The sequence below is a fragment of the Thalassophryne amazonica genome, chromosome 5 (assembly GCF_902500255.1).
Source record: "Thalassophryne amazonica chromosome 5, fThaAma1.1, whole genome shotgun sequence".
Lineage (NCBI taxonomy): Eukaryota > Metazoa > Chordata > Actinopteri > Batrachoidiformes > Batrachoididae > Thalassophryne > Thalassophryne amazonica.
The window spans coordinates 73,033,663-73,054,804 of NC_047107.1; the positions used below are offsets into that span (position 1 = coordinate 73,033,663).

Here is a 21,142-nt window from a genome sequence, read left to right on the forward strand (position 1 = left end):
AAATCTCATTGGAACGGCACTAAACAAAAAGTTCCAGCATCATCACCTTGCCCAATGCAGATTCGAGATTCATCACTGAATATGACTTTCATCCAGTCATCCACAGTCCACAATTGCTTTTCCCTTAGCCCATTGTAACCTTGTTTTTTATATTTAGGTGTTAATGATGCCTTTCGTTTAGCTTTCTGTATGTAAATCCCATTTCCTTTAGGCGGTTTCTTACAGTTTCGGTCACAGACGTTGACTCCAGTTTCCTCCCATTCGTTCCTCATTTGTTTTGTTGTACATTTTCGATTTTTGAGACATATTGCTTTAAGTTTTCTGTCTTGACGCTTTGATGTCTTCCGTGGTCTACCAGTATGTTTGCCTTTAACAACCTTCCCATGTTGTTTGTATTTGGTCCAGAGTTTAGGACACAGCTGACTGTGAACAACCAACATCTTTTGCAACATTGCGTGACGATTTACTCTCTTTAAGAGTTGATAATCCTCTCCTTTGTTTCAATTGACATCTCTCGTGTTGGAGCCATGATTCATGTCAGTCCACTTGGTTGCAACAGCTCTCCAAGGTGTGTTCACTCCTTTTTAGATGCATTCTAATGAGCAGATCTGATATGATGCAGGTGTTAGTTTTGGGGATGAAAATTTACAGGGTGATTCCATAATTTTTTCCTCAGAATTGAGTGATTCATATTTTTTTCCTCTGCTTGGTCTAAAAAAGTAACCGTTACTGACTGCCACAATCTTTTTTTCTTGATTTCTATAGTGTTTCTTAAAGCCAGAAAGTTGCCATTTGAAATGACTTTAGTTTTGTGTCATGTCTGTGATCTGCTTTTTTTCTACAAAATTAAACAACTGAATGAACATCCTCCGAGGCCGGTGATTCCATAATTTTTGCCAGGGGTTGTAATAAAGTAGAGGTTAAATTTCTTATACTGTATAATCATTTTGCAAAGATGTTTTTAGATGGTTGTTCATGGTAACTCAGGAAAATGTTGCACATAACGTCCTTGAATGCCCCTGGTGGCGATTGCGATTACTAAGGTCCATAAACATTTGGACAATGGCCCAATGACTCACTCACTTATCTTCAACCGCTTATGCCAGTTAAAGGCCATGGGGGGCTTGAGCCTATCCCAGCACTCCTAGGGCGTGAGGTGAGGTACACCCTGGACAGAACGCCAGTGTCGCAGGTCGGACGTAATAAAAATCATCGGTGTTTATTTATTTGTCTGTCTGTTAGCAGGATTATGTTAAAACTACTGCATGGATTTTGATGACATTTTCACCACATATAGATATTAGGGCATTGAAGACTCCATTAAATTTTGGAGGTGATCCGGATCCGGTTTCTGGATCAAGTTTAACTTTATATAGGCTTTGAAGGATTACGTCAAAGCTACTTCACGGATTCTCACCAAATTCACACTACAGATACACATACATATTCGTGCATGGAAGACTCCACTGAATTTGGAGATGATCCAGGTCAGGATTGGCAGCGTCAGAATCTCCGATTGCTCTTGTTGTCATTGTTGTGCAAAGAAACTTCATTGGACCAATCAGTTTACTGTATAAAAACAAAATAGATGACCACATACACATTCATACCATAAAACTTTAAAATATGTCATAAATACTCTTACAATATATGGATAAGTAATAGCCAATGAAACATGATAGTTACTACACAGAGTTCATTACTGCACAGTGCATTATGTTACTCTATTGGGGAACTGCTGGGAATTAGTGCTTTATGTACTGTTAATTCCGGCCAATTGATTCTGCTCTCTTTCTCTCTGAGGGTGCTCCTGCCACAATTGACATCTCGAGTTTGGCGCTGCCTGCTGGACCTCTGTGTGAAGGCCCAGCTGCATACTTACCTGTGACTCTTGCACTAGAGATGCTGACGGGGGCATTTACAACATACAATCTGACTTGAATTTAACTTTGTTTTGCATGTTTGACAATTCTTTGTACTTTGTTTATTTGATCTCTGTTACCGTTAGAATGCCCTGAGCGGTGGGTCACCCCTCTGAGTCTGGTCCGGTTGAAGTGTCCTTCCTCAGAAAAAAAAATAAAATAAAAAATAAAATGCCAGAGGGAGATTTTCTTTGTCACTGTTGCCTATGTGCTTGCCTTGGGGCGACTTATGTTGTGATTTTGCACTATACAAATAAAATGAATTACATTGCATGGGGTCTGGGTGTGACAGGCGTGTGTGTGTGTGTGCATGCATGAGAGGGGAGTGCTAGTGCTGTGAATTCTGCAGTGTGTCCACAGCTGTGTTGAAAAGTTATTTTGCAACCTGTTTGTGCGAGGGCTGGGGATTCTCTGTCTACCTGAGGACAGGATGATAAAGGGGGTTACCAGGGCGTGAGGGGTCCTGCAGGGTGTTTGAAGCGATACCTCGAGTGGATATTTATGATTTTGTAAATGTCCATGGCTTCTTTTGTAAATGCATTTCAGTGCATTCTTAAAATTTCTTTGCTCATTCATGAAGCATAAAACAATGGTTTGGCTTAATAAATCTGCATATGTAGATAAATTGCTTTGGCATAGAACCAAATATATTATCTATGTACATTGATCTGAGGAAACTAAAACTATCATATGCAAATGTCCAATTTTCAAATTATTCACAAAAAGTACATGTATATAAACAAGAACAGATGCTCCAAAGTTTCAATATCCAAAACACAGAATATATAGCTGCTTGTATCAATGTTGAATCTTTGTCTCAGAAACCCATTAAAAGGATGATTCAGAGATACATCTTTGATGTGCTTGGACACATCATCAGTGAAGTACCTGGGATCATAGGGGATTTCAGTCTTTCAACTTCAGACCCCCTTGCTCAGGCGACCCCAACCTGGACTGATCAATTCTGGACTGTGTCCAAGCCATATTCGCCCACTTCTTGTCCCTGATGATCACCAACCATCTTGAAACCTTCTCTGCAGTTTCTGAGGCCTTGCTGATGGTGATACATTTGCGTGCATCGGTGATGATCAGGAGGCTGTAGGCCTTGTATAGTTATCTTCCTGCAAAGCCGCTGCTCCCCACTTCGATGGGCATACACTGTGCACACCACCCCCCGACTGCGGCAATCCTCCACCAAATATGCATATTTTCCCATCTTCCTTCCCCTGGCCTCCTCCATACTCTCTTCCCAGGGCACTGTGAGCTCAAGCATGACCACCTGTTTGGATGTCTCACAGTGGCATGATGTCTTCTCTCAGTGATGGTTTATGTGATTTTATGTTGCTTCCCAATGTCCACCCTCATCTTCCAATCATTAGCTGTTCCCAGGAGGCCCACTTGGGCTTTTGGTTGGGACTTGTCCTGCTTGAATGAATGTTAACTGGTGTATTGCTGGTTGGAGGTGTTTACTCTGGAAGATGGCACTGCAGATAGTTTCAGCAACTGCCTTCAACACCTGGTCATGGTGCCAATGGTAGCGGGCTTCTCCAAGTGCTTTGGGGCAGCTCCTGAATATATGTTCCAGGATTCCCCTTCCATGGCACAAGGTGCATGCTGGTGTCTCTGTCTGGTTAGATAGGCTCGGCAGCACATTATATATACCAACTGGATGTGAAACCTGATGCGGTAAGGCTCAGCTTTCCACAACCTAGCCCATGAGATCTTTCTGTTCATAGATTGTTCCATCTGGTTCAAGCACCCTGCTGCCTCAGTCCCATCATCTAGCTTGCACGGTCCTCCTCGACTCCAGCTCTCACCTCCTTTTGAACCAGGTCCTGCCTTTCTTTAGAATTTTGACATATCTGTACTTTACTTCGTTATTTACATTTTTGGAGACTTTCACTTTTACTTCACTACATTTCCTCAATAAAATGTATACTTTACTCCAATACATTTCCCTGAACCATCTTCGTTACTCGTTACTACAATAAGTAGTAAAGTAGAAGAAATTTGATTGGGCAATACCTGTTTGCAGAGGTGAAACCAGCGGTGCGCCATACTGCGAAGAGACGTCCTCTTCAGTTGCAGCGGAGGGACCCGCCTTTCATCCCTGCAAGTGCCGTGTTTGACATAAAACAAGTTTAAAAGACAAAAAAAGGACAATAATAATACAAGATGACAGATTGAATCTGTGCCTCCATTGAGGAAGAGGAGACTGGAGGCTGAAAAGGGGGCCATCTGCGCTTTGGACTACAAACACGCCGACGCACACACACATACACAGATTGGCTCCCGCTGGAGTTAACACACACTTAAGGGGAACTTCAGTACCGACAAAACTGGCCGGCATGGCTGTTTCATTTCATTTATTTTATTTGAAATTAAAACGTGGAAATTATTGGTTGAACTAATAGGATTAACAAATGAAATAGTTCTGCCTGTGTTGAATGTTTGGTCTCCAAAGTAAAGGTCAAACAATGGCGACGTCCATTGGATTCTACTCAACAAAAATATAAACGCAACACTTTTGGTTTTGCTCCCATTTTGTATGAGATGAACTCAAAGATCTAAAACTTTTTCCACATACACAATATCACCATTTCCCTCAAATCTTGTTCACAAACCAGTCTAAATCTGTGATAGTGAGCACTTCTCCTTTGCTGAGATAATCCATCCCACCTCACAGGTGTGCCATATCAAGATGCTGATTAGACACCATGATTAGTGCACAGGTGTGCCTTAGACTGCCCACAATAAAAGGCCACTCTGAAAGGTGCAGTTTTATCACACAGCACAATGCCACAGATGTCGCAAGATTTGAGGGAGCGTGCAATTGGCATGCTGACAGCAGGAATGTCAACCAGAGCTGTTGCTCGTGTATTGAATGTTCATTTCTCTACCATAAGCCGTCTCCAAAGGCGTTTCAGAGAATTTGGCAGTACATCCAACCAGCCTCACAACCGCAGACCACGTGTAACCACACCAGCCCAGGACCTCCACATCCAGCATGTTCACCTCCAAGATCGTCTCAGACCAGCCACTCAGACAGCTGCTGAAACAATCGGTTTGCATAACCAAAGAATTTCTGCACAAACTGTCAGAAACCGTCTCAGGGAAGCTCATCTGCATGCTCGTCGTCCTCATCGGGGTCTCGACCTGACTCCAGTTCGTTGTCGTAACCGACTTGAGTGGGCAAATGCTCACATTCGCTGGCGTTTGGCACGTTGGAGAGGTGTTCTCTTCATGGATGATGCGAAGGAGATGTGTTGCACTGCATGAGGCAAATGGTGGTCACACCAGATACTGACTGGTATCCCCCCCCAATAAAACAAAACTGCACCTTTCAGAGTGGCCTTTTATTGTGGGCAGTCTAAGGCACACCTGTGCACTAATCATGGTGTCTAATCAGCATCTTGGTATGGCACACCTGTGAGGTGGGATGGATTATCTCAGCAAAGGAGAAGTGCTCACTATCACAGATTTCGACTGGTTTGTGAACAATATTTGAGGGAAATGGTGATATTGTGTATGTGGAAAAAGTTTTAGATCTTTGAGTTCATCTCATACAAAATGGGAGCAAAACCAAAAGTGTTGCGTTTATATTTTTGTTGAGTATATGTTACCCCGTTAACATGATAACTAAGCATGACACATGGTGCAATCTATTCCTTTTAAAAATCCTACTAACTCAACCAATAATTTGCATCATGTTTTACCATAATTGGAGCAACTTTAACTTTTGACCCCTGTACAAACTGAAAGTGACCTTTGTCGCCATGCTTGCTGTTTTTACCCCATAATTCCAGAACATTCAGTCACAGATAGTCCAAACTACACCTTTTTGGAATCTTTGTGATCAGACACATAATGTGGTATAGCTTTCAATATGACTGGAACATTTTTTGACCCCTATACAGTTCTTCAATTTACCCCTACTTGGACCCCTATTGAAAATTCAAATGGCTAACGTTATTTTTCTAAAATATGTACCAAAATGTATACACAGTTAAACTTTGGTGCTTGTAACCGGATTTGAAGGATTCCTCTGCAAATATTCTGTTATCTGCTGCACTATTAGGGGAGACAGCACATTGGGTTAGTGGTTAGCACTGTTCCCTCACAGCAAGAAGGTCATGGGTTTGATTCCTGCCTGTGGCCTTTCTGTGTGGAGTTTGCAAATTCTCCCTGTGTTTGTGTGGCTTTCCTCTGGGTGCATCCATCCAAAGACCAACCTGGTCACATGGCAAGTTGTGATTCAGCAACACTGTCGGATTTGGCCGGGTCAGGGCGCTGAGCCCATGTTTTCCCCCTTTTTGTTGTTTCCCGTCTGCTTCAGCTCTGAAGCATGATGATTCATCATGATTTATTCTGTTATGTTGTCTTGTCACTTTGTTCATTTTGTTATCATTTATGTTAGTTCTAGATTCTGCAGTCAGTTGTGTTTTCATTTATTGTTAATTAATTTATCATTTTCATCAGCTTATTTTTGCTGTTTTCATTTCTGTTATTCGTAGTACTTTAATGTCAGGTTCTGTTATCACTTAGTTTCTGTTCTACTTATAGTTTATGTCTGCCTGTTCCAGTTTAGTTTTGTCATTGTGTTTAATTTCTTATAATTCTCAGATCAGTTTGTAGGTAGTTTATCCTCTGGTTTGCTTTTCTGTCCTGTCCAAGTCCGTATTGCCAGTTCATGTTTAGTTTTGTATCAGTTCTCATGTTCATGTTTGGTTCCTGTTCACAGTAATATTATATTCAGTTGTAGCTTTGTTCTTATTTCTGTTTCACTCCACGTCCTGCACCTGCATTCATGTCTTTGTCTCTCACACCCAGTTAATTATGTTCACACTTCTGTACCTGCCCCGTGTCTTTGTCTTTCCTTTTGTTTCTGTCTGCTTTGTGTTCACTCACGCATCCCTGTAGCTTACATCACTTCTCTTTGAGGACTGTCTTCCTTCCCATCTTGCACAGTGTCTAATCTTCATTCTAGAGTCTTCCTCACGTGCACCTCGTTGACACCACCTGTCCCTTGTTTCACTCTAATTAGTTCACATGCATTTATACCCCACAGTCCTGCACTTCACTGCCAGATTGTTGTCGCTTTGTGCACACTCTCCAGCCTCCTTGTTGCCAGTCCTGATTAGTCCAGTACCTTGATCTGTATTTTTCGATCACGCCTTTTTGCCTCAACCTTTATGCCAGTTTTGTTTCAGAAGAAGTCGGTTTCAGCATTTTATCCGGATATTCCACTGTTAAAGGAGATTTTTTTTAATGAAAGACATGCGGACGGATTGCAGCGTTGGCTCGCAGCCGCCGCGATGCTCCGCCACAGGAAAAACACCTCTGTTGGAAGCCTTAAGGACAAGTTGGAACATGTCCAGCTGTTAAACAATTTCTCATATACTCACTCCACTGAAAGCCATCAAAAGCCGCCTGGATTTTACAAATGGTTATCAACACGGAGGTGTTTATCCTGTGCCGCCGCACCCGTCCGCACGTCTTTCATTAAAAAAATCTCCGTTAACAGTGGAATATCCGGATAAAATGCTGAAACCAACTTCTTCTGAAACTTCTCTGTTCTCTCACGATGTCCTGGATCAATAGAGCCTGAAATGTGGAGGTTTTCAGCTTGAAACAGGCTGACGATGGCGCCTGAGAGCGCTGCGCGACGTCTCGCACCGTGGAAGTCCTTAAAGCGACAGTATCACCTCAAAATCTCTCATCAGCCGTTAAAATTTTCACTGAAAACCAGCTTAATTTTTCGAACCGTGTCCACTTCGATGTGTCTCACAGGTTTAGAAAAAATTTTGATCAAACAAAGCGCCAGTCTCTCAGCAACTTCTCTGACAAAGGAATTCCGACGAGGGGCTGGACGACTCCTCCCACAAGGAGTGTTCACAGGCGAATGACGTCACCGACGTGTGGAAAAACTCACGCATGCGCACGAGGGTTCAAGCATGTCTGACGTAAAAACATATGAATGAAATCCATATAGTTTTTGAAAAAATAAAAAGGACCTATACTTTATTGACAGCCCTCGTATACATTAATCTATTGGTTTGTGATATTGTGACAAAAAGCGCCTCAATTTCGTCACAGCAGCACAAATTCATTCTAATTCATTCCGTGATGGCTGCACGAAATTAAAAGTGAAGCGGGGGTGGTTATGGTTAGGGTGGGGGGAAGAAGTAGGGTTAGGTTATGGTTAAGGTTAGGGTTGGGGGTAGGAGTAGGGTTAGTAATAGTGAGTTAAAAAAAACTCACGAAAATTTGACTCCTTTCGTGACGGGAGCACGAAAAAAAAACGTGAGACTGGGCTGCCAAAGACGTAGGGTAGGTGGAGTGGAAACTTTAAATTGTCCGTAGGCGTGTGTGCAGGTGTGAATGTGCTTGTTTGTCTGTATGTGGCCCTGCGACAGACTGGCATCCTTTCCAGGGTGTACCCTGCCTCACGCCCTATGACTGCTGGCATAGGCTCCAGCCCCCCTTGACCCATAATTGGAGTAAGCGGTTGAAGATGAGTGAGTGAGTGTTTTTAGGGGAGAAATCTCAAATATTAAAGTAGTAATGTGTGTAATAGAAGAATGCCTCATACTTGCAACAAAACTTACAAGTTCAGTTATAATTTATGTTCTATTGGCTGTAATTAGCCAACGGAATTTTCATATCTGTAGGAAGTTTCAAAGACAAACATTTGCCATTTGCATTCAACTCAATTTCGTGGCAAAGCATAGTTTAACCAGTCATAAATCCCGTTGTTAAGCTCTGACTTAACGCATCACGTGATAAATCTGTTTCCAGGTCCAAGGACCTGCAAATTTACAATTAAAGATATGTCTGTATGATCCTTTTAAGAATCTACAGTTTAAGTTTAGTTTATGTTTACAGTGTACGCAAACCTCCGTCCCTCCCTTCTCCACCTCCACCTCCGTTAACCGCATTCATCTGTTTATAAGGTAAGAGCACTTAATAAAACTTTTTTCTTTTACTTGATATATTTTATTATGCACAAGTAAAATATACATGTCTGTTGATAATTTTTTGCATAATTTACAGTAATTTGGGGATGTTTTACAAGACTGGAACGGATTAAAATTAGTTATTTTCAATGGGGGAAATTCGTTTGAAATATGACCAGATTGTCTTACAAGCTTGTCACAGAACAAATTAAACTCGTAAGTCAAGGTTGCACTATACTACTAAAATGTATCTTTAATGCTTTTCATCATATTAATAAGAGACTGCATCCATGAGACCCTGAAAACTTGCTAAAACAAATATTCCAAATGATCCGTGTCTGCTGCGTTTACCTGCATGGAATTTAATAAACGCAAATCGAATTTCAGACATTTATATATATATATATATATATATATATATATATATATATATATTTACTCTGGAACAAAGAGGACAAACATTGTTGTAAAGGACAATAAACAGGACATTAAAGTGCAAACTTCACTTTCCCCCCGAACGACATGAACAGGAAGCGATCGGAGCTCACAGCAACTCTCACTGAAAATAATGAAGAAATGACCTAAGCTTCTGGCATTTTTACATAAAACAAACACAATAACAATGTCTAAAAACCTAGTTAATATATCCAGGAGAGTTTTAGGCACAACATACAAAGAGTTTTAGGTTGCGATGTTAATGCTGTTGTCCGTGTGCAACGGTTTAAGTGCAGCCTGATCAGAGCGTCTCAGTGCAGTTCTCAATGTTAGGGCCCTGTTCTACTGGGGTTTAGGAGGATTTGCGCATGAAATCAGGAGACAAAAGCTGAGCGTCCGCAACAAAGGTGGGCGGAAATGACAAATGTCCCGGGGTGGATCAGCGAATACATGAGGAAGAAAAGCGGATATAACAGGGAACAGAAGCGAAGGCGACCGCAGAGGTGCCCCCATGAGGGACACAGCGGCCGTGATGCACTTGCTCCATCCGTGCCCACTCTGTCTGCATGCGCGACATACCATTTGCGACCGTGATGTGGCTGTGCTGGGCATGCGTCATATCTGTTTTGCACACTGTCCCGGTCCGCCGCCAAGCCGCGCCAACCCGTCGGTTGCGGATATCAGCAGATGACAGGGGATATGCGGCGCGTTGGTTGTGTATGTCCTGCTCAAAAATCCTGGCTGCGGACATGCGTGCCTCTGCAGATGATCACGGACGTGTTCGGATGGCGGCCGACTCATACAGGAATGTTTACACGGTTATTGCGGTTGTTTGGCGGATGTGGGCCACTTTTGTGCGCATTCCATCCGCAAATCCTCCTAAACGCCAGTGGGACAGGGCCCTTAATGACAGCTGGCCTTTTTTGTTTGGACCCGGAAGTTGAAAATCACATGATGCGTTACATCACACTTAACAACCGGATAAAACTGTGTCAAGCATAGAATTTGAGGCAATAAGCAAGGAGTTAATTGTTCCTCCCTGAAAGACAGCTTAATGTAACATCTAATGACAGACATTTAGCATGTAAGGGCATATTTATTCAAATTTGCAATACATGGATGTTTTGTACAAGAGTTATATTTTAGCCTGCCGTCTGTTGATGTCAATTTCAATTGAAATTTCAGGGGCACTACTAAAATATTAAAAATAGCTGTTTATGCAAAATGTTGTATTTTTTTTGGGGGGGGGGGGGGGGGGTGACGCCCTGGGAGTAATTCAGTGTAGATCCGTCACTGTGGGGAACAGTTTCGTCCTGTGGAAGGGTCAAGGTCAGGGTTGAGGAAAAGAAATCAGCAATGATCAGCCAAGCCCATCATGTACCTGTAACCATTGCCATTAATTAAATATTTTAATTATTAAAGCTCGAACCTCATTTGCGGTTTTATAGACTCAGCTACAAAAGTTTTTGAGATGAATGTTTCCATGAAGGATTTTACATTTAATTTTCTCCCATAAGGATGTGGTAATGAGCCAGCATTGCTTTAACAAATACCTAATATTAAACACTTTAAGAAAACTATTGTTCGCAGGATCCTCTTTAATTGTCCCTGGAAATAACTGGAGATGTTAGTTTCATTCAGGATCTGTATGTGCAGCGTCATCAAAATGCGACGGTCGCCTCGCGCCTTTCCGACAAGCGTGTGTCTCCGTTACATTAGAGTTTCAGCTGTTAGTTTTGTCAACATAGTTTCGGGTTTTCTTTCCCATCCTTGCTACGGGTAAGTCTAGCTTAATTCATATTGTACCTCGTATTCACACAGTTCCCAGAGTAGAAATGTTGAACAGCGGTGACATTTTCGGCCCTTCGTTCAGTGGATAAGTTTAGCTTGCTAGCTGAAGTTAGCTCATGTGGTCGGCATGATTCGGGAATAGTTCCCTCCCGTGGTGATGGTCTGTGTGGACATCTTTGTCTCCTCAGCTCGAGGACTGCGTGACACATTGTTGCGAGCCTGCTTCATAAATGTGGGAATTTTCCCGACGCTGTAATGTAATCTGTTGATGCAACATGCTGCCTTTACGCATTCTCAGATTTTCGCTCTGCACTTTCAAAACAAACTTGTCCGTTTTGTTGACACGTTTTAGAACCTACCTTATTGTGCCATTCTGTTCTTATCTTTTATGATACAACCCCAGTTACGTAGTAGTAGGACGAGCTAATATGGCCGAAATTGTCCTCTTCATATCTGGCTTGTTTATGATTTAATTTGCAGGTTACGTACGTTTTGCGCAGAGGCCATACTTTTTCTTAAGGTAATTGGCAATTCGTACGTAGGCGTATGAATAATGATTAATATATAATCATTATTAATGATTAAGAAAAAGTGCAACACTCACATTACTTCATCCGGGTTTAAAGATGCTTGTTGCTTTTGAACGTTAGCAAGACCAGGCTAATGACATGTATGAGCCGTGTTCCTTTTGTTTATGTCGATCACGTGTTAGAGTTCAAACACTTGTTTTTCATAAGAACCAGTGCCATCTCATGGATCTCATGGATAAATCAAATGTAATCTATCAGAAATTTCACCAAATAAAAATACTTAAGATTAGATGTTGACTGACGTGGATTTTTAAGAGCTGGAGGCGGATACAGATATTTGAGACTATTTGCCTGCAGTAAAAAGTGTCAATATTTAGTTTAACATACTCTTAACACAAAACTTTCTATAAAATGTTTTGCAGTATATGTTTAATTCACTTTCAAAATGCTCTTCACACAAAAAGCGCAAGGAGCTACAAATAATATCATGAAGTAAAGCAAAATACAGCTGACACAGCTCCAGTTTGCACACTGCTGTCTTCTTCTATGCCAGTCTGTGGGACAGCAGTCTTCAGCACTGACAGGCTAAAGCCTCTGTCCCACAGAATAATGAGCCATGCATGGGTGTGTCAGTGATTATCCAAACAATGATCCACATTTTAAGGTATCACATATCTGGTACTAAGGCGCCTCTTTCTGTACCTCACATGTGCCAGGTATCAGCCTCTAGTGAGCCACGACCAACCTGTCATTTGAGCTCCGTCCACCCTCGAATGGCTCGTGTCGCCACATGTGATCCACATCAAGACACGTATGATCCATGTAGCGCCATGTAATGTGACGGTGGTGCATGTTTAGGCATGGGTTTGGTCCAGACCTCCAGCCCTCCACACTTGGTCCCTTTAAAGTGTGGGTTTTCAATTCACAGCATCCATTCATGATGTTGTCACACTTTTTTTAAATGCATTCCAAAAAAGACGCTCCTGCACAGTCTGGCTAGTGTGCACCATGTGCCAGGCTGCTGTTCACCTCTGTTCCAGAGTCATTAAATGCACCAGACCAGCTAGAACTGAACCACAGGTTCCTGGACAGTTGCCTCTGCGCTCGTTTCTTCCGTGGCTTATACAGTCACACCATGATCCAACATTTAACTTTATGTTCATCCGTTAATGTCTGTAAAATCACTGTTTTGCATGCTCTCATTCTGTGTTCCTGGACAGTCACGTCTGCGCTCCTTCTCGCTAGCTTAATTTTTTCTACGGCTTTGCTGTCTTTATTTCTTCTGTAGTTTTAAACAGTCATTTTGACACCGTGATCCAACTTTTAACTTTGTGTTCATCTGTAATTCATTGCAAAATCACTCTTTTGTGAGCTGGCATTCTGCGTAAATGCAAGAGCGCGAGTCATTGCATCAGTGCACACACACAGCGGAGCTCATCTGATCCATTTTAATGGATCAGATGAGGATTTCTTGTTAAAACAAGATGTTAAAACTGTACTCATCTAAACATACTTTTACAGCTGCTTATATAGAAGGAATGAACATGCAACTGTTTTGCTAAGCCATTACAATAAAAATGTTACAAATAGTTACCTTTTTTAAGCTGTCCCAAATACGTTCTCCACCTCAGTGCACGAGAGAGAGGGGAAAAAAGGGTCCAGATGATTCTGTGATTCCAGAATCGATTAGAGGTGTTTTCAACTGCCAAGCTCTGACAGAAAATGATTGTTCCTCTACAAAATAATTATTTTATATACAGCGTCCGGTGCACAAAGCAGGTGGAATTGTAGTGCAGAAGAGGGCTGAGCCAAAATAGCCAGTCCGATCCTCGTAGCTGCCAGTTGCTCAGATAATGGGCTTTTAACAGCCTCGTCCTCACCACGAACATGCCTCTAAAATCCTCGTTTGCCCTCATAGTAACCTGTACATAAACTGCCCCACACTGTTGTTGCTAAATTTTGAACGTCTTGAAATTAGCACCACGCCCAGACACAAGCCTCGTTAGCTGAATATTCTGCCTCTAAGAGCCTCTCCGAGCCACTGTTCTCTCACGACTGTTAAATAACTCCTCTCGTATATAAAAAAAAAAAAAACATGCTGCATGGCTCATTATTCACTGCTCATTATTTGGTGGGATCAGGGCTTAACAAAAAAAGTAGTGTTGTGGGAGGGACTTTGGGGGGGGGAAGTGATGGTCTAGTGGTTAAGTGTTCTGCTTGAGACCTTAGGATCTTCGGTTCTGTAGAAGTTGTGGGTCGGCGACTGGCAGAGTGCTGTTGAGCATGACTTCTACATATCTCAGTGCTGTTGCAGGTGAGCATGAGAGAAAATTGAGTTGACACTGAGTGAGCTTAGAATCAACTCAATCAACTTCAATCAACTTTTTTCTTGTATAGCGCCAAATCACAACAAACAGTTGCCCCAAGGCGCTCCACATTGCAAGGCAAGGCCATACAATAATTATGAAACACAGTCTACGTCTAAAGCAACATAACCAAGGGATGGTCCAGGGTCACCCGATCCAGCCCTAACTATAAGCCTTAGCGAAAAGGAAAGTTTTAAGCCTAATCTTAAAAGTAGAGAGGGTATCTGTCTCCCTGATCTGAATTGGGAGCTGGTTCCACAGGAGAGGAGCCTGAAAGCTGAAGGCTCTGCCTCCCATTCTACTCTTACAAACCCTAGGAACTACAAGTAAGCCCGCAGTCTGAGAGCGAAGCGCTCTAATGGGGTAATATGGTACTATGAGGTCCCTAAGATAAGATGGGACCTGATTATTCAAAACCTTATAAGTAAGAAGAAGAATTTTAAATTCTATTCTAGCATTAACAGGAAGCCAATGAAGGGAGGCCAACACGGGTGAGATATGCTCTCTCCTGCTAGTCCCCGTCAGTACTCTAGCTGCAGCATTCTGAACCAACTGAAGGCTTTTTAGGGAACTTTTAGGACAACCTGATAATAATGAATTACAATAGTCCAGCCTAGAGGAAACAAATGCATGAATTAGTTTTTCAGCATCACTCTGAGACAAGACCTTTCTGATTTTAGAGATATTGCGTAAATGCAAAAAGGCAGTCCTACATATTTGTTTAATATGCGCTTTGAATGACATATCCTGATCAAAATTAACTCCAAGATTTCTCACAGTATTACTAGAGATCAGGGAAATGCCATCCAGAGTAACGATCTGGTTAGACACCATGCTTCTAAGATTTGTGGGGCCAAGTACAATAACTTCAGTTTTATCTGAGTTTAAAAGCAGGAAATTAGAGGTCATCCATGTCTTTATGTCTGTAAGACAATCCTGCAGTTTAGCTAATTGGTGCGTATCCTCTGGCTTCATGGATAGATAAAGCTGGGTATCATCTGCGTAACAATGAAAATTTAAGCAATACCGTCTAATAATACTGCCCAAGGGAAGCATGTATAAAGTGAATAAAATTGGTCCTAGCACAGAACCTTGTGGAACTCCATAATTAACTTTAGTCTGTGAAGAAGATTCCCCATTTACATGAACAAACTGTAATCTATTAGACAAATATGATTCAAACCACAGCAGCGCAATGCCTTTAATACCTATGACATGCTCTAATCTCTGTAATAAAATTTTATGGTCAACAGTATCAAAAGCAGCACTGAGGTCCAACAGAACAAGCACAGAGATAAGTCCACTGTCCGAAGCCATAAGAAGATCATTTGTAACCTTCACTAATGCTGTTTCTGTACTATGATGAATTCTAAAACCTGACTGAAACTCTTCAAATAGACCATTCCTCTGCAGGTGATCAGTTAGCTGTTTTACAACTACCCTCTCAAGAATCTTTGAGAGAAAAGGAAGGTTGGAGATTGGCCTATAATTAGCTAAGATAGCTGGGTCAAGTGATGGCTTTTTAAGTAATGGTTTAATTACTGCCACCTTAAAGGCCTGTGGTACATAACCAACTAACAAAGATAGATTGATCATATTTAAGATTGAAGCATTAAATAATGGTAGGACTTCCTTGAGCAGCCTGGCAGGAATGGGGTCTAATAAGCATGTTGATGGTTTGGATGAAGTAACTAATGAAAATAACTCAGACAGAACAATCGGAGAGAAAGAGTCTAACCAAATACCGGCATCACTGAAAGCAGCCAAAGATAACGATACATCTTTGGGATGGTTATGAGTAATTTTTTTTTTTCTCTAATAGTCAAAATTTTGTTAGCAAAGAAAGTCATGAAGTCATTACTAGTTAAAGTTAATGGAATACTCAGCTCAATAGAGCTCTGACTCTTTGTCAGCCTGGCTACAGTGCTGAAAAGAAACCTGGGGTTGTTCTTATTTTCTTCAATTAGTGATGAGTAGAAAGATGTCCTAGCTTCACGAAGGGCTTTCTTATAGAGCAACAAACTCTTTTTCCAGGCTAAGTGAAGATCTTCTAAATTAGTGAGACGCCATTTCCTCTCCAACTTACGGGTTATCTGCTTTAAGCTACGAGTTTGTGAGTTATACCACGGAGTCAGACACTTCTGATTTAAAGCTCTCTTTTTCAGAGGAGCTACAGCATCCAAAGTTGTCTTCAATGAGGATGTAAAACTATTGACAAGATACTCTAACTCCCTTACAGAGTTTAGGTAGCTACTCTGCTCTGTGTTGGTATATGACATTAGAGAACATAAAGAAGGAATCATATCCTTAAACCTAGTTACAGCGCTTTCTGAAAGACTTCTAGTGTAATGAAACTTATTCCCCACTGCAGGGTAGTCCATCAGGGTAAATGTAAATGTTATTAAAAAATGATCAGACAGAAGAGAATAGACTAACTTTATTGTCCAGATGTACAGCATTTGTACAAGTTGTTGCATCCATGCGGCAGGGGCAACGAGGTGTGGTTGGCCGTGAAAATGTTGCGTGGAAGCCTGTGCTCTGCTGTGGCCGCATTGATCAAAGGAAGCTCAGCCAAGCAAGTGGCAGTCCTCCAAGCTGGGCTGCTACTGCTTGTTGCAGCTGCGATGCGCTGGTCGGCTGGCTGACTGGCTCTTGTGGCTGGTACGATTCTGCGCCAGCTGTGTGATTAGTGGCTGCTGCGATCGAAGCGAGCTTGGCTGTCTGCGGCGAGCGAGTGCTGGTCCTCCAAGTCAGACTGTGGCTGTGAAGCGCTCTTCGCCATGTGGCTGGCTCTTGTGGCTGGTGCAATTTTCCCCCAGCGGCTATGAGGCTTTGCTGGCCATGTAAGGCGAGGTTGCCGTGGTGAGCCGCAGCTACCGCTGATGTGGCGGTGGGCGGGTGTCTGGTCATGTGAGCGGCGAAGAGACCCGTAACATCACCTACACCAACTGGGCACTGGCAAGTTAGAGTGTGTGGCTGAGGACAGTCACTTTTGTGGTGTTCAATGAGGGGTGTTGCTGCTGACGTGGTGCGGGCCATCAGTTGATGAAGCAGGCTCTGCGATCGCCATCATGATCATGTCCGGTTGCCTTTTAAAATGTTGAAAAGCACATGTCGGGGTCACCAGTGTAGCAGTCGTGGGTCGCCAGTGTGGAGGTTGTGGTGTCACCGGTGTGGAGCTTTGGAGCCAGGTTCCTGGCGACCGGCAGCATGTTGTTGCAGGCAAGCATGAGAGAAATGTGAGTCGACACACTGAGCGAGCTTAGAATAGAAGAGATTAACTTTACAGAATTTATACAAGTTGATAGACATTGAAATAGGAAACGCTTTGCTTTCGCCAATAAAGGAACGACAGTGAGACCTGGGCGATAGGCCTTGATCTGTACCGTTGATCATTTGTATTATATGACTGAGAATAGGTGGTTGCGTGCCACCTGCAGTTGTGGGGGACATGAAATTTAATGTTTGGATCGAATATATGTTGCACCTCGGCATGTTAATACCTGCTGCGATACATGAGACATGAAAAGGCATAACATGTATAAAGCAGGAGTTCTGTCAGCAGACATTAATTTGCATAGGATACAGCTTTGTTTGGCAGGCAGGAAAAGACACAGTGAAATTACATATGACTTTGTGCTTGGTGACTGAAAGCTGTTTATGGTGAATTTGGTGTCAGAGGTGTAACTTGGTCACTACAGTTTAAAACCCAGCCAGACCAGAAAATTGACATGGTCCTTAATCCCCTAGTTGCTCCCACTGAGTAATGAGCACCTTGCATGGCAGCAGCTTGACATCACAGGGTTCTCAGCAGGATTTTTTCTCAGCGTAATGGGATGGAAAAATCACCTTAAAAAGCCGGGGGTTCGGTGGATGCTTAAGCTTCAACCCCCCCCCCCGGAAGCTTTTACATTATGGGCTTATAAAGGGCCTTCTTTGTTAGTCTCAACAAATATACCACAGTCTGATGTCCAAACAGAAGAAGAGAACATCTCGGTGTTTCAAAATGTGACAGTGTTTCCAACAATGGCACCAATTTGAAGTTGAAACTGCAGAGGAGACCTTCATCTGGTTAAATTTGCTGAAAGTCCAGCTCACCTGTCGTCTCTGCAAACTCACACTTGCTGCTATGCTTCTAAATTAAACAAAGGCTCTTCAAACAGCAACTATTTTATATTTCAAAAAACCTTTCCTTATTTTAACATTAAATGAAGGAATCAGTCATCATGGTTTTAATTTACAGACACATCAAAGATTTCTAAAGAATCTTTATTTTTTTTTATTACAACTATTTTAATTACAAGTTATTTAATGTAAGAAAAAGCCACAAGGATTTTCCTGAATAAACTGCTGTGTATAAATTCGCAGTTCTGATGTTCCTAACACACGTCTATGGTGTCCTGTATTTTGGCCTGATGCCTTGTTTCTTATGGCTTTAAAGTAAGGCTGTAACAAAAAACAAACAAAAACTATGGCTTTACTTGGCACTCAAAATGCAGGCAATAGTGTTTCAGATCGTTATAAGTTTAAAAATCTAGCAGGGAAAGCTGGCCTCGGTCTTCCCTATCCTGCAGCACTCTGCACGCGGCTTGCTGTGAGGAGAACTTTAGTGGCTGTAAGGGAACTTTACCCCCAGCACTCGGTGCACGGCAGACCGCAGAAGAACTTTAGTGGCTGTACAAGAACTTTTCCCCTAAGAACTTTTCCCATATGCGCAATGATCCACACAGGAGAACCTTTGTGCACTATCCCATGGAAAATGCATGTGATGAGGAACGGGAAAAAACTACGGTGTGAAATGGTGGATGTTTTTCTTTTCTTGCCCACAATAACAGACGATAGTCCGGTAGCGGCTTGAATCGGCAGAAAAGTGAGTCATGATTGATGTCTTTAAATGGGTTTGACTGAGGTTGATGAAAATAGTCATTTCTGTAGGTTGATTTTTGGACCTGCTGCAGGTCAGTAATGATTTCAGAAATGATCATTTTCCCGTTACACGTCCTTGGAAACAGCATAACGACCCAACTGTAGCGTAATTTATTTTTCATGCAGCAGCATAATGGGCCGTTACACTGCTATAATGCTGGTGAGAACCCTGCATCAGTGTGTCTGTGTGAATGGGTGAATGTGAGGCATAATTGTGAAGCACTTTGAGCTTCTGATGCAGATGGAAAAGTAAATATATATGCAGTCCATTTGCCATTTGTTGAAAACCAGAAACCAGCGATTCATACTTTAAAAGAGTAGCATGGACTAACAGTCAATCACTGCTTGAAGTTGGGTGCCATTGGCTCCATATGGTGCCCTTCTCACATCAGTGGGCAGAATAAATTAAAGTAGTTCAAGATTTGTAATGGTTTGTAAGGAAAAAAAAAAAAAAAATATATATATATATGTGTGTGTGTGTGTTATTAATTCCGACCAGACTCTGTCTTATCAGAGAGCCGTACAGCGTTTGAAGCTGTGCCAACAGAACGGAAGACAATTCTCTTTTCTGACTGCAACAAGACAAGAGTCCCAGTTAGTGAATTTAATCCACACAAAAGTGACTCATGATTAACTTATTTTAATGGCTTTGAGAAGGGTTAAGAAGTGGACTTTCCACTTTTGAAGAGCAGCAAATCAAAGAACCTACGAGCCAGCGGATCGAAGCTTTGCTTTGTTGGTTCACGCTTCAAAGTGGAGTCGCGGTGCAGAAACGCTTGATTACAGACCTGCTGCAGGGTCTGAAATCAACGCAGATGAATGATAATTTTCCCGACAAACGCCTTCAAAAACAACGGCTGCTCTGAAGGACTGATAAGGGAATCGTTAAGCAAAAAGTCTATTGATATTGGCGGATCGAATTATTTCTTAATGATACCCGAAAAGAACTAGTTCTCAATACCCAACCCTAGTGGTTAAGGCATTGGGCTTGAGACCAGAAGATCCTCAGTTCAAATCCCAGCCTGACTGGAAAATCACTAATGGCCCTTGGGCAAGGTCTCTAATCCCCTATTGCTCCCGGTGTGTAGCGAGCGCCTTGTATGGCAGCACCCTGACATCGGGGTGAATGTGAGACTAAGTATGGGCCAGTATGAGTTTTGGACGGTATGATAACCGTGGGCAAAAATACAGTGGTTTCACGGTATTATGTATAGCTTTAAAATGTGCTTTAACAACATTATGGCTATTTGCATATGAAGCGCACTAATTGACACGTCTACCGCTATGAGCACTATACCACTGATAACTTTAGAGAAAAGACCAAAGTAATAGTCACTCTTTTAGACATGTAGCATCTGCTCCGTGAGAAACATGACTTACTTGCATAGGGAGAAATGTGGCTGGAATAACGTCCGGAACTCCGGATGTTCAATACTTGCCCCAGCTTCACCAACAAAGTGCTTGGAATAGATGTATTTGTCCTTCTTGGCATGTTTAATTATTTCATGATCAAAAACATATAGAATTATTTCATGGTCGTTGTGTTGCAGTGCACAGTGAATTAATTTTATCTGTCAAACTCAGCCATCAAAGTCAGTGGGCGGATTTCTAACACCTGATTGGTTACCCTGCACATCAAGTCATGGCAAATTGATTGCAGATAATGGATTGATGCAGAGCTAGTGAATGCATTCCCATACACTGGGTGGTGCTGTTCACTTCTACGTTGGTTTAGGTACTCTGTCAAGTTAAGTTTATTTGCAACCACTAAAAGACAAGGTCCTGCTGGCCCCATTGTGTGAGAGCGTGCTGTGCTGCTCTGCAGTTCCAGTACCTCAGCTTTCATTCATTCCTGAGTGACAAAAGTCTCCAAAAAAAGGCGGCGAGAGCTTAGAACATGACGATCACTCTACTCTGACTGTGGAGCAGCTGCTGTGTGAGGATGAAGTGGAGAACACGGCAGATTCAGCCGAGGTGACAGAACACAGAATACCTTTCAGCTCCTCAGCCAGGTAGGTTTTATTTATCTATCTATCTTTGATTGATCCCAATAATGCCTCAAGATTAGCTTCTTTTTGTAAAATTATTTTATTTTTTCTTTTCTTGTATAGAATTAATTTACAATAAGCCCCTTCTCTTCTCTTATTTTTTTATGTGTAAAGATGTTTCAGGATTTTGTATGGTACCCATTTTGTTTGTATTTGATTCATCAATAA

At 42.1% G+C, this 21,142-nt stretch overlaps 1 protein-coding gene across 1 annotated transcript in view; it reads left to right on the forward strand.

The window, feature by feature from the left end:
• The first annotated feature begins 11,005 nt into the window (after positions 1 to 11,005).
• ipo11 (importin 11) overlaps positions 11,006 to 21,142 on the forward strand; it is a 457,504-nt gene continuing 447,367 nt past the window's right edge. Inside the window, exon 1 of the mRNA XM_034170535.1 lies at positions 11,006 to 11,092. The gene's annotated coding sequence lies outside the window, so the exon portion shown is untranslated. The remainder of the gene's footprint in view (positions 11,093 to 21,142) is intronic.